At 34.3% G+C, this 15,733-nt stretch overlaps 1 protein-coding gene across 2 annotated transcripts in view; it reads right to left on the bottom strand.

Moving 5' to 3' along the window:
* The window catches only part of px (MAP7 domain-containing protein plexus), a 137,881-nt gene that overhangs the window by 96,864 nt on the left and 25,284 nt on the right, over window positions 1–15,733 (bottom strand). The gene's annotated exons all lie outside the window — the stretch shown is intronic.

The raw sequence follows: 15,733 nt of genomic DNA, 5'->3' as shown, positions 1-15,733 counted from the left end.
TTCCGTACGTGCGTACATAGATATCGACTCTACGAAATAACTAAACATTTCTGTCTATTAAGTAGGATAATTTTAGCGGGCAATATCAAATAAAATAAGAAGAGAATCAAAGTGTATTTTAAATTAATTATAAACAACAAATAAAGTTCGAAAATGTATGAAAATTTATAAAACCGTCAACGTCATCTGCCCGTTCGCGTCGGTCATACTGTGCCGCCCGCTAGGTGGCTAGGTCATTTGGAATCAGTGACATCTCCTTAATTATTTATTAGTATGTTATACAGTAAACTATAATTTCAATCTAGATGAAATGCTAAAAGTGACTATTATATTTATTTTCATAAGGATGAATATCAAAACGTCGCGGTAGCGGTCGCGTAGCAACGTCGGTTGTTATTAACATGGCAGAATAAATTGCATGTCAAATTAGAATGTACTTTAAAATATATTAGTATATATGTGTAATGTAATGTTATATAGCCTATAGCACTTCTGAAGAATGCAGCTTTCATACAAAACAAAAACAATGAAAATCGGACCAGTAGATCCAGAGATCTTAGCGTTCAAACAAACAAACAAACAAACTCTTCCGCTTTATTATATTAGTATAGATAACTGCCTAACCTCGAATGAGCTGTCGTTACCTGAAGTGTTATCTCGCTCCAAAAAGCCGAAGAGTGTAAAGACAAAAAATCATTTATAAAAGATGTAGTGGGCTTTACGTTGTTTATCGGGATCATCGATTACTGTATTACTTTGAGTTTGTATGTTACATTTACTGCATTCACTTAGATATTCAGGCCTATATCATTTTGTTGAAATTTGTGATAAGATCCCTGTACCTGTGTTACTGAACTATAACTATTTTGAAGTAAATTGTTTTCTTTAATCTATCAATCAACCGAATGAATTCATATCTCAGACTCAACCGCTATATCCAAGTAAATTGAGTGATTTATATAATAAATAGAAATACAATTAAAGCTGTAAATGTTTAAAAAAGTATGTTTTATTTTGGCTTGCAACTTACATTCGCCTAAGTGGTTTTGTTAAAATGTTCATAAATCACAAATACCTCTAATAGCAAGCCATGTATCTCCGTACATCTGCAAGTACGTAACACATCATTCTGTTTACTTATAAAAGTATTTTTCACGTGTTATCTTAAGTAATCGAATCAAATATAATATGTGTACTTCACCTAAAATATATTACATCGTTGGTATACATTTATTATAAGGTATATATACCTATATCTTTTTACTTCAGTACTTTTTTATTTTGCTACCTAAGCATGATAAGTATTTTTTATAGATAAGAAAAACGTAGATATATATATTTTTTGTAATATTGGGAACAAAAAGTGGAAGTTTATTTTGTATTTATTTATCATTTTATAAAGATGAATAAGAATTTTTTAATTAAGTCAAATAGAATCTTAAATTTTGAGAATTTTTATATATCAAACAAGTGAGTAAACTGTTACAAAACATGAATAAAACACTACTATCTTAATAAGAAATATTTAATATTCAAAAAGAATCTACATTAATTATTACAATGAGCAGTCAAACGCGACAGATTGAGGGTTCCACTCCCACTTGAGGAAATGAAATATCTCATATGTTCATTTCTTCGCTCTGGCAACGAAGTAAAAGCGAGGCGTTGAGATCCGCCACTCAACAAGCAATGCCTCCAGAATAATGCAGAAAGTGGGGAACGAAAGTGTCTTAATAGGAACAGACTGTCTTGGCACTAGATACACAGAACACAGTTCAAAGAAAAAGTTACACGTTTAATAGAGAATTCTTAGTTTAATTACTAGAGAGTAGAGACTTTTAGGGTTCCTTTAGCCACTTTTCAGCCTCATCGTCGGTTGTCATCGGTCCCAGGTAACAAGAGAAATAAAGAGCCCAATATATCTTATATAATAGTTTTAAGGCATCTAAAAGGCATCCCAGGGTTTTGTCTCCCACCCTCGGACTCCATCATCAGACCAACTCAATGTCATCATATTATTATAAAAGCGTCTCAAATACAATAAAATACGAATTAAATCAAACACTCAACTCAATATATAAATAAAATATGGCACTGCAATACACCAGTGCCGTACAAAGCGCGCTCGAGACACACTCGAGTGGACTTCGAAAAGCCTTTGATACAAACGCAGATAGCTCACTTACTACTACTATACTGGCTTCATTTAAAATTTACAGTCCCCGCCCTAAACGGTTAGTTATCAGGGGAACTAGAGTAATTAATCCTGTTGATAATGTATCAGTACCGCAGGGGGCGGGCGCGGTGCTGGGTTACTTGTGTTTAAGGTACATACAGAAAATATATTTTAATATCTCCAGTTTTTATATAAAGTAAATAAAAATAATGTAGTGTTAAGGCACTCTATAATCTTTTACACTACTAAGTTGGCAATGCCCCTATGGTGCAATATGCGAGATGTAACCATCTTTACTTTACAAGTTGTAGGTTCGTCTCTTGTTTTAAAGAGTCATAATGTAAGTCGCAAAAAATCATGAATAGAGAAAAGTATTAAAAATAGTTATTACTATGTTTAAATTTAATTCTATATAATTTTAAATTATTTGTAAGTATTCAAAACAACAATATGGCAATTGCCCATAGTGTAAATATAAATACTCCCAATGTGTATGTAGATAGGTTTAATTCATCACCTACGCCACGACTTATCTATTTTTTCTATACGAACCTACAAATATGTTTAAATGTATTAAAATATAATGATGTCTAAAAGCCTACACTGGCATCAATATTAATCCTAGTTGTCAGCAGAGGGCAACGACACGCCGCGGCGATGATCGATGCCCCGATAAGCCCCCGTACGTACTCCCTGCACACCACGCTGTATACAGCATGGATATTTGGGTGGAGCAGACTGTGTTTTGAATTATTAATGATATCTTTAAAAAATAACAAAATTACTTTTAAATAACATTCTGTTTATGTATATGTGTAGATATAAATAAGCATTATCAATTTAACCGCTTTCGCAAGTAAGAAAAAAGAAGTAGATAAGTCTTTGTAACAAAAGTCAATGGCGTCATGAGTATATAATATCTTTGAGCAGAGGCAGTGCTGAGTATTATTGTAGTTAAGAATTTCCTTACAACATACGAACTTTTCAACATTTGATAAAATACATTGTACCTTTAATTTGCACATGTAGCTACAAAATAAACATATCTAATGCACCCATATGCTCGTTTAATCTCAGTAATCTGATCACCCTAGCATATATATAAAGCTGCCTAGGTTGAGATATCTATCTAGTTTAGGGTCAAATAGCCATATATAGATACGACTTGTTTCAAGTCTTTATTGATAATTAACTAAACAGTTAAACTACTTCTGTATTTTTATATATCTATAGGGGGTAGGAAGAGTGAACCTAGTGAGTAGACCCTCCGTTATTGCTCGAATCGAGTAATCGATCCGTTATCGCTTAATTGGCGAAAGTTACCTCACTTTATTTAAATATTACTATTAGGTAAGTATACATAATACCTATATATATTGAAAATAGGCTTATTAAAATAAATAACAAGATTAAATAATTATCCCTGTTAAAATTTCCAATTCCTTATACAAGAACCGAGTTCATGGACCAGTGGTTTATACAAATTTAATGATAGCACTTGTTTTTCAAGAGTAGGCGTTATAAGACCATAGACGTCTTCGCAACAGAGGCTCTTCACATTTATGAATAAAAAATATTTTTATTACTGTAGCGTTAGGCGCTCCGTGCCCACTGGTTACCCCTCTAGTGTTAAAGCGAACTAAAACAAAAACAAAAGAAAATAATCATACTTCCTCTCAGACACCTTGTTCCAAAGCGATAAAAAAATCTATAAGTAAATGTTGAGAATATTTGTCGTTCATAAAATTTTAAACTCAAACCGACCTCTGATATTCCGAGATACAGCGTGCATATCGTGATATGTGCGGGATAGAGCGTGAAACTTAATAAAAAAGTAGAGAAAAAAAACATGTCGAAATGATAATTTCCTCCTTTTTGAGTACATACTTTAACAACTAAAGAGATGCAACGGTCTACGACAAATTTATCACTTATAAATTTCATTATACTAATGTATTCAAATTAGGTTGTCATAAGAGAGAAAAACCTCGCCAATTAATTAAATGAAACTCATTTTGTGCTAGTAATTGAGGACTTGCAATAAAACGATTATTGTATATGTATTAAGGTTACAATGAACGTTTTATATAACACTAGCTACCCTCTTGCGGCGTCGCCCGCTTTTACTACTGGATTATTCATATAATGTATGTTTGCAAAGCACTTAAGATAATGTGAAAATTAATTAAACCCTAATGCAACCCGCATTTTCATAGTTTCAATAAGGATTTTCCAATTGTTTTACACAGCAAGGATTTTTTAGTAGGTACCGTAATTTTAAATCTGTTCTACTAATCTTTTCAAGTACTTATTAAAATATATTTAAATGACTATATTTAGATAGTTAAATGACTATTTTTAAACGGAAGAAATTATAAACAAAAGCCTACCTACTAATAACTACTACAAAAAATATGAAACCAAATATATCGCGCTGAAATAATAAATTCAACTGGAATTATCCAATACGTGCAAACGCATCTAAATCTTCGTTGCTATAAAGGCAGGCGGGTTTTTTTTTTTCGAGCTTGTGAGCTCGGTTAATGCTGAAGAGGGTATTCTGTACCTGATGAAAAGCAAGCACTACGTGGCTGCCTGTGAGGAAACTTAAATAGATTGCATCGGCCGGGAATCGAACCCGGGCTGCGTTCTGGCGTGGCAGGCGAGCATTCTACCACTGAACCACTGGTGCGTGTAAGGCAGGCGGGCCCGGCGGACGCGCTTGTATAAGCAAAACGTCGCCGGGCGCATGGCGAGTGGCGAGCCGTTTCGCAGCAAGGATTTTTTGATATTGTAACAACTTACTTATACAATATACTTATTTATATGCTGAGAGTAAGGCATAAGTAAAACTTGAGTAACATACAGCTGATGTGTCAACGGCGGGATGTGTCAACAATTAAATGCGTTTTTCTGTAAAACTATTCGCAATTTCGAAATAGCGTAAACAGCAAAGTTTATCTTCGTTTAACAGAGAAAATTAATAAGATATTTTAAAGGATACGGAATAATACCATTATAGAAAAATATCCCTCACAATAAAAAATATATTGAAATTACAATTTTTAGACAGAAATATGATCACTACAATATTCTTAAAAGATACGAATATGCTGTCGCGGACTTTTTTGTAGATCTTATTAAGAGGAACAATACTCCAGTACATTATTTTCATGTAGTCATCCATCCATCCATCCATCAGCCTTTTATCGTCCACTGTTGGACATAGGCCTTCCCTAATTCTCGCCACTCCGTCCGGTCCTGCGCCCTTTGAATCCAGCGGATGTAGTACTTACCATTAAAGCAGCGCATGCGCGAAAGTGTCTCAACGGGTAAGATTTTATACACATATATCGTATTTATGTTAATTTACATAAGAATGTACAAATAATAAACTATATTAAACCTTCCCTGAGAAATACTCGACCTAATGGTGAAAACCGCATCAAAATCCGTTGGGTGGTTTAGAAGAAGAAGAGTTAGAAAGTTCAGACAGACACGAGAAGCGACTTCGTTTTATAAGATATAGGATGACTTTTATAGAAAATTTTATATATAACAAAATCGGAGTCAGCTTAGCTGATCGAATCAGCAAAGAAGATATACACAGAATGGCAGGTACTAGCGAGAATGTTACACTGAGAATGAAAAAGAACGTGCTCAGATGGTTTGGGCACGTCAAACGAATGAGTGATGAAAGAATGGCCAAAAAGATCTATGATGGAAAAGTGAGCGGTACGAGAGGTAGGGGGAGACCTCGGTTAACCTTCGAAAACACAGTATCAAAGATACTGGAGGAAGGTCATGAGGATCCCCCGGAGAGCATATATGAAGAGATTGATGATAGTGGACGAGGCGAAAGAGGTATGTAGAGACCGTAGCGTTTGGCGCTCCGTTATCTCTGACTACCCCGCTAGGGATAAAGCGTGAAGCTATGTATGTATGTAATTAAAAAAACAAACAAACATACAAAAAAATCAAATCTCTATAATAACACCTACAACTAATAAACAAAAAAACTGAAAAATATCAAAACCTCACTAAAAAAGTAAAGCGTACACGTAAAGCGCTTAATCCGCTCTTTATCCGAATGGGGGAAAACAAAAGCAAGCACCGCTCGGGCGCGGCAGACATTTTGCATATCGAAATGAAAACGGTCGAAAGGGGGGAACCTGAGTGTTGACCGCCGATAAGCTCTACGGCCTTACGTAAAGCCTACACAAATTAGATATAGTCAGACAGACGGATAGACAATACGCACAATCGATACATACATGTACAATGTACATATGTATACATCTATTGTGCGTATTGTCGTTGCGTGTACACTAATTGCTGGCTTTGTACGGCTGATGGTGCCGAATTTGATTGACGCGGTTTTGTGTCTTCCTGTGTGGTGATAGAGGTTAGGTTTGAACCTTTTGATGTTTGATAGACTTTGAGGATTTAAACTGTAAGCGGAATGGACCGGCTTATACATTTCGTGTTTTAGACGTGGTGATGCAATAAATAATACTTGTGATGAAAAGATTTAACTAATGTTGTCTTTAATATCCGCTTAACTGTAGTTAAAACATAAACCTTTTGTTATTATAAAGTTAGTTATTTTTACATTATACATCCTATTTACTTTACAAGTAAAAAACAATATCACGAACTGAACGTTTCGCATTGTCTTGATACCAAGCAGAGCGAAAAAATGAAAACAATTCAGTCCCCTCAGTAGGAATTGAACCTACAACCGTCGCGTTTATAGTCAGACGCTGTGCCAGACAGCTTAAACCAAATTAATATAATATAATTAAATTTTATTCAAATAAAACTACTATCAATTAATACGAAATAGGAGCAAAAATGTCACGGATTTATTTTAATTGGCAACCGGTTATTTTAATACAATGTGAATTTATATTTGAATGCGACGAGGTTTACACTTTTAATGGAATTATTTAAAACGTTATTCATTTTGAATTTGTTCAATCTATATAAATTTGTTTATAAATAAAAATACCTTTATGAAAAATATTTGCTATAAATAATTTCATGTATTCATAGTGACGCCGACACACAGCGTGTGAATGTAAACGCAACGGTTGTGTGTTCGATTCCCGCTGGAGAGGATAAAATATTTTATTTCTCGCTGGTAACAAGCGGACCGTTGAGGTAGCTACCAAAAAAAAAAAAAGATATTGTCATATTTCCGAGCAGAGCGAGCGAGCAGGTTTAAAACCCACAGTTTAATCAATCTACTAAAAGTAGATTGTTTCTATGATATAAAATATTTCCATTTTCGAGAAAATCCAAACTAACGAACTAGTCTTAAAATAAAATAATAAATATGAATACATTATGCAATGGGTTAATTCACGGTTAAGTTCCATCTACATAAGCTTCGCTGAGCGGCGCCTGTTGGAATAAAACCTCTCTATGTTATATATTATTATTATTATTGTAAAGTCCATATGCATTTCTATAATTTCTAGATTAAAAATGTATAAAAATGCAGAATTAAAATTATAGCGACGTGTGTGTTTTTTTTAAAGCTTGTATGGTCCAGAACCTGGTTGTTGACAGTAATCAAGCTAACGGAATTTCATAAACATTTCTTCCGACAGTCAGTTCCAGTTCACAACCTTTATTAATCGATGAGAATGTAAGTACATTCCTATAAAATTAACACGAAATAAAATGAATATTCATATGAAAAATACAAAGAATAAAAAACAATCCGCCAGATAATAATAACAAGAGTCCCTAAAACAGCAAAAAAATACAAACAAACATACAAATCAACCAAACAAAGATCACATTCTGTTTATATATAGAAACGTATACTAATAAAGTGTGTGCGTAATTATGAATGAATGCGATGCGCGGGCGCAGCGGTGCTGAAGCCTGAACCGGTTAGAGCTGGTACGTTACGCAACTAGAAATGGCGAGCGAGCGGGCGGGCGCGCTACAATGTAAGAGTGGATAGCGATAAATGAATAGATATGTAGAACAATGTCAGACGCGACACGTCGTGCGACTGTAAGCGTGACAGGTTGTGAGTACAAGTAAAGTGCGGCATCGAAATGTGTTTCACGTCTTTTCCTTCATAGATAGATCCTAAGGTTAAGACACTACGTTCCTGACTTACGTTCAATTAATGAAAATGTATGTGTGAAATTAAATGACGATATAAATAAAAAACCTGCACAAATAAATAATGAAATAGAAAATGAAAATACTTGTACGATAATAATTTATTAACTTTACAAAGATTTTAAACATTTACACCTTACTAGTATAGTAGTCCCAGCTCAGTGTTCTCGGTATCTTTGTTTTTTCATTATTGAATGTATATTATATAATATTTATTATATACATAAAATACTAAATACATAAAATATATTTATATAAAATATATTATACATAAAATACTACATAAAATATCAAAGCAAATTTGATAAGCTCTAATACATTGCTCGTGTAAAAGGAACGCCCATCATCACAACATGAGCTACTATTATATTACATGTTTAGAAACATAAATTGCTAATATTCAGATACAGATTCTAGTTATCGTGAATTAGTTGTAGGTACGAATCCTACTCCAGGGAATACATATTTCTTTTATTTAAACTAATTTCGCTATCCAAATGTGTCTAAAAAGCTGCAGAAATATAACAACACAACAAAATTTCCAACACTGACAATAATTTCGGAAATCACAATTAATTAAATAAGTGTGTGTAACTTGACAATTATTTACAATTAATTAAGAAGATATTTAGCAAGTATTTGAAATGGTTCCGTTCCTCCATGCGTTACTTACGGACTCGTAGATAGCCGGCCGACGTGAAAATCCGACCTGCATCCGCTATGCTGTGTACGTACCACATATTCATTATTAAACCAGCAAGGCAACCTATAAAACGTATTTTAAGGCCGTGTTGAGTGGCGAATTTCAACGCCGCGCTTTGCCTCGAAGAAAAAGGAAGTATAAAACATTTCATTCCCCGAGTGTAGTCTTCGGGTAGGAACAATAGCAATGTTTTATTTGATTTGACTAGGGAGGAGGCACGTCATGTCGTCATGTCGCCTTCAAACTTTGACATTCCATTTCTCTTTTCATTCCGCAGTGGTATTCAGAATATTTATTCTAACTTCGTACCTATATTCAAATGTAGGTACATAACTTTGCCAGTTTGTACGACGACAGTCGACATGAATACGTACAAGGCTGTCTTATATTTTATCCTGTGAAAGTTTTGTAATTGAAAGGTAATATGCTTTTTTTAATAATGATTTCCAGCTAATACTTTATCCAAGTGCGACGTTAAGTTCTGCCACTCGAAACGCAATATTTGGGATTCAAGCAAAAAGTGGAGGAAGGAGTATCTCGCCACTAGGTTCTATATTCGGGATAAAACGGATGCACTTACGTCTTACTAATCACGACTTAAATATAATGGTTTTAAGAAGCAGGAGACCAGTCGTGGCGTATGGGTACAAAGTGTGAGATGAAATATTTATTTTAATAAATTCAGCAGAAAGTGGAGAACGGTGTCTTAACATTAGATTCCCTCTGCCTACCCTGCTGTGCGCGGTTTTTTAACATATGTCAATAACACAATCATATTATCGAAACAAATAATAATTGACAGTATACATACACAATGAGTATCCGTTAATTAATAGATGGAAACGTATGACATTGGGACGAGGAGACGCGACGCATAAAATATATGTAAAATAATAAATAATATAAGAGGTGGTTGCAACACAGCGACGAGGGGTTCAATTCTCATTCGGTGGAATGAATCATTTTCGATTCCTCGCTCTGATAATGATAATGATAATGTGACAAAGCGCGGCGTTGAGCTCCTCTACTCAAAATGTCTTGAAAATTGGGCAGTACGTGATGAACGGAAAGTACCTTAACAATAGGTTCGCCACAACGTACCTACCGCACTATATGCAGCGTGAAGCATAAAATAATATGACGATAAATGTACGCATACAAATTGGATAAAGGCAGCCGGAACAAATGAATTATGTGAACTTCATTTAATCAATTTTCAGTCGGCCTGATTGTTTTGTTTGCAACATGGCGAAATAACGAGGAATAAATAAATCGTCGGTGCGCGAGGCTGACGGGGGACGGCGGAAGGCGGGTTCTCATCGGCCTTCCGCGTAAGGGTTTATTTTTATATGTTTTTTAGTTTTTCCATTGATCCGTGCAATACTGCACTCAATACTGCACTTTGTCAAACCACAACAGATCACAAATATTTTACATATCTATATTTACAAGGAAAGACAGCAATGCAAATTATAAAATATATAGTATATTTTATTTGCAAGTTGAATTATATCGAGCATCAATATTGGTATGTCGCGGAACGTAAACGTAGATTTTTTATTAATATTTTTAGTGTAGTAAAAAAATTGTAAATGACTGTTTATATCTTCACGCTTTATCCCACATATGGCAGAGTAAGCAGAGGGAACTTGGTCTATTGCTATTCCAAATTCCGCTCAAGTGTTGAGACATGGCCTGTTAAAAGTTATTACTAGAGTGGAAATGAAAATAATGTATTTTCCCGAGCGGAGGACGAACCCACACCCGTCGCTTTTATAATAGAGCATTAAACCGCTGCGTCGTTTCGGTCGTTTCTATCAAATCTGTTGCATCTAATGCAATTATTTAATTTTTCTTATTGTTAAATTTTTATTCATTAACAAACTCCCTCCCCCATATTTATATGTCGCGTTGCGCTAGCGAGTGTTTGTTCATTCCACTTGGTGTTTACGTTCCGCGACATACCAATATTGATGCTCGATATAATTCAACTTGCAAATAAAATATACTATACTGCATCGCCTCGTAGTTAAATAATAAAATCATGTAAAAACTGATTGTGATTGTATGAAATATGTTATTAATGCATTTTACAAATATAATCTTTATAAAATTTGAAATTCAGCCTCTTAAAAATATTTAATTGAACACGTTTTTCAAGGTTTTTTAGAATTCACCCCTAAGGGTGCAATATCCTTTGCTTTCGCTTTGAGTTCCTACAGTTATGTGGTTCCTTCAGTTAATGTTTTTGTTTCTTTATGAAATAGTCATGGTAAACGTTATCCCTTATCAGGTAGTGGATGTGCGGTTAGAATGTAATGTCTCCAAATTAGAGCGGAAAGGGGGGAACAGTAACAGGAAAAACCGTGAAGCTGCTTAATAAATTACATTACCAAATAAATTACTTCCAATTGAATAAATCATTATCTCTATTATTTTAATATAAATGTTGCACACAAAATGTGTCTATCTGTCGTTGACATACGACAACGTTGACAAACCAATGACCATGGACATATAAATGATATTTGGCATATTTCAACGAATATGTTTATTTTTTTTTCTGATATACACGGGCTCGTTGTCCGTGTATTCTTTTGTTATTTTATTCGTTTTTGTAAGTTCAATTCAATATTGACTCTTATAAAATATGATAATAAATTAACTAGGTAATTACTTCCGGCAGATTTTTATCTTCACACTATATCCCGAAAATAGCAGCTACTTTATACATTTTTAGAGACATTGTGTGTTAAGTGGCATAAATCAACGCCGCACTTTATCTTGGTATCATTGCAAGAATTTTCTCGACGACGACAGCTAAGTTTAATATGTTTATTTGAAATGTGTGTATTACACTAATGACGTAATGACAAGAGTTGGTGTGTGATATGTAGAGATTCAACGCAGCGCTCTGTTTAGCTAATAACTATAGCAATTGCGTATACACTTGATATTACCCTAAACTTAGAACAAATGAGTAGTCACCTTCAAGTATCGATATAAAAAATACAATTCCCAAATTAGGAGACGAACTTCAAATGATACCCACAGACAGACACAGACGTGTGCAGGTATGCCGGTATACATGGTGCCCTCTCGAATCCCAGAGTATTGGCAAGCGTAGCGGACATTACCTATTCAGTGTGTCCCCACCCTCGGCTGCAACATGCATAAGTGCCTGAAATTCTTGTTCCTATGGCACAGACTATTTTGTTAGCTACCTGTGATTTGTACTATATTATATTATTAATTAATGTTTACAAATATTTTCATTTCTTCTTTTGCTTAACACATGTCTCGAAAATTTGGCAGAACAATAAATGAAAAGTAGAGAACAACAGAAAATTATCAATAGTAAGTCCCCTTCTCCTATCCACCTGCATGTGGAATGCACCTTAAAAATTAGCATCAGAAACATGTTTTTATTGACTCTAAATAAGAATGAACCTTCATATTTCCACTTGCATCCTTTACTGAGAAAAGCTAACAGAATAATATTCTTTTCTTAGGGAAATCTCTTTTGCATACATCAATAGACTTTTTTATTGATTCGCTTAAAGCAGGATCGGCATTAGGAGCTCAGGGTTAAGATCCTTTTCCCCCACTTTCTAGCCAAATTTTAGGAGCATCACGTGTAGAGTGGCGAAACTCAATCACATTTTCTCTTATTACTTCTCTTGACCGACAAAATCTACGTAAAAATATATCCAAAAAAACACAAATTACATACTTCGAGACATACACATAACACATATTTATAGGTACACATACTAGTTGTAAAGCATAAGAGGCACGATTTAAGGATAGCTGTCGTGTTTTTATTTCATTCCGTGATCCAGCCGAGTTTTACGTCACGAATTTTTACAGCGATATAAAAAACCACCACAGCGACTTCGTGACGATCTACAATAAACCAAATACTGTTATTACTAACCACATTGACAAAAAAACATGTTTTTCTTTAAATTTTCAATTATTACCAAACATAATCTGGAGGTAGAGTGACAAATTGATATTAACAATAAAAATAGCTGATGTAAAACGTTTTATCGCCACTTTTAACTTGTAATTGATCTTTTGTTATGTACAATAGCAGATTATTAGATAAAAAAGGTGCAGCCAATAAAAATCTGAAAATACAAAGAACACAAAGAACAATATCAGAATCTATAGTCATAGAAAAAAATAAACTGAAACCAAACTAGAAATTATTTATAAGTATAAAAATTTGTTATATTAGTATCAATAAAAATGCTTATCTATCGACGTAGCTACTCTGTGATAAGAGAGGCTCGGCAGTCGATACGGAAAACGTTCGTGGAATATTATTTTTATCAATGCTTTTAATAGAGGGCAGAGTGGGGCGGGCACTCCCGACCGTCGCGAGAGTACAGTACGGACGACGAGTAGTGGCCGCCCTGAACTTAGGTTTTCTGAACTTGTGCGCGTTGTACACTCGGAGAGAAAATAATTAAAGGTGTGAATCCTAAGATTTCATTAATCTGCAAAACAAACAGCTAACTTCGTGGCGGCCACAACTCATCGACCGTACTGTAACGGGCATAAGCGGCAACCTCTTCTGTCCCCAAATCCCCAATCTCGTATATTACATCGAAAATGTAAAGGGCTCTCAAATTGAAAATATAAAATCATTACTAGGTAATTGTATAAATACCTACCTATTTGAATATATGTATTAATAAATTTGTATCATATCTCCATTGATAATACTTCCTAATATAAAATAATCCTATACGGCCAAGCCCCTGTGCCGTGTAACGTGTTGGATGTTGTTTGATTCCCATTCGACGAAATAATTTATTTTTATTTCCTCACTCGCTAGAGTGACAAGATGACAAAACGCAAAATGAGGGACGGAGTGTCTTAACACTAAGTTCCTTCTGCCAACCCTGCTAAATAAGGCGATACAGCGAGCTATTAAGAATATTTACACTAAAAGCAATATGATTCCATAAGAATCATAATATTTTAATATATATTTAATTGTAAATTAATAAAATTTCATTTCATTCATTTTTTAGCTTAACGCTCTATCCCACACATAGCAGAGTAGACAGAGGGAACCTGGGAACCAAATGTTACTACACCCACTTATTTCCAATAACTTATCATATAAAGATCCCATAATGAGTGACATTCGATCTCCAACAGAATGGGCGCAAGAACCATTAGCTGTCATCAACGGAGCATAATGAATGAAATTCGACACGAGACCTTTCGGAATGCTACAAATGACTCAGGTAGAGCATTTTTTTACTATTATTATAACTATTAAGGTAAAACGGGTTAGTTATAAGATTTCTGTTATCTTTATGTGATATTTTATTAGCTAATATAATATGAGAATGCTTTATATTATATGTTTTCGTTTGTATATTATGTAGTTTTATAACTCAATAACGATTTACAATTAGAAACTAGATAACTTTTTATGACATAGAGTGCCTACAGGAACTCTTAAATCAATCCGCCAACACTATTTGACCATTTAGGCTCTACAGGACTGATATTACTTTCATTTTACATTAAACTACAACGTAATGTAGATATAACTTTATAAAGTCACATAGGCAATGTCATTTCATAAAATCCTAGGATTTACTTCAAATACTAAATGAGAAAAAGACCTTTAAAAATGTCGAAATGACACCTTCACTTTTGTTCCATAGACTAAGTCTGAGTATTACAGAAGAAGGCGCGGGGACAAAAAGTACAATATTCAAGGCGCTACAGAGCAATACGACAGCTAAAAAATCAATGATACTCTTTGAATGGAACTTTTGTAATAGGTACTTACTTTGTTAATAGCAAGCTTCAGTAGAATTATAAATTATAAACATTTGTAATTACATCTCCAAGCTGGAACCCACATATAGCAGGATAGGCAAAGAGAACCAGCGCTAAGACCGCTCTCTGCTTTCCACCTGTATTTAAGACATTGCGAGTTAAGGGGCGAAACATAACGCCACTGTTTATCTTGACAGAGCGGATAAATAGTCGAGCCCACGACCATTGCGTTACAATGAGTCGCGTGTAGAACCACGGTGTGATATATATCTCTTGTATTGATTAATATATAAAATGAATTATTACCTGCTTCAATCAAGGCCTAGCATCGTTTCGGATAAGCGTGACGTGGCTCCTGGCTACAATAAATGTCAAATTTAATAAAAATTGAAGGCGTCGTGTCCCACCCTGCTATGTGCGGGATACAGCGTAAACCTAAAAGATATAATTTTGTCTAAAAGCGTTACCCTGCTGCTAATATACAAAAACAAATACAAAAAAAGTAACAAATATATATTGTACATGAGGTAATCTTTGAATCACATAATTACGACAAAGAGGATTATAATGTGGCGGACATAAGCTACTTTTACCCTCGACGGAAAAAAGCGGTTTTATAAGTATGAAGCTTAGTCTGTCTATCTACTTTATCTCTAGGTACGTAATATTATTATTACTGTGGTTTTAAGAAGAAATTAAATATAGTGGTATTAAATAAGGAAAAGTAGACAAGAACAAGAACTTTGTTTTAACGAAGACTCGTAGCGCTCAAAACATAATACAGACATCTTTAAACAGAATACATACTTACATAACTTGGCATGCCTAGAGTCAAATGTGTTAATTTTAAAGTTTTTTGTGTCACCTTCACGCTTTATACCGCATAAAACAGGGTAGGC

This window comes from Heliconius melpomene, chromosome 12, assembly GCF_056956725.1.
Source record: "Heliconius melpomene rosina isolate 202511_hmr_F chromosome 12, ASM5695672v1, whole genome shotgun sequence".
In the NCBI taxonomy this organism is placed as follows: Eukaryota; Metazoa; Arthropoda; class Insecta; order Lepidoptera; family Nymphalidae; genus Heliconius; species Heliconius melpomene.
Note: the sequence above shows the minus strand (reverse complement) of the source record. Positions and strands in the feature narration are given on the sequence as shown.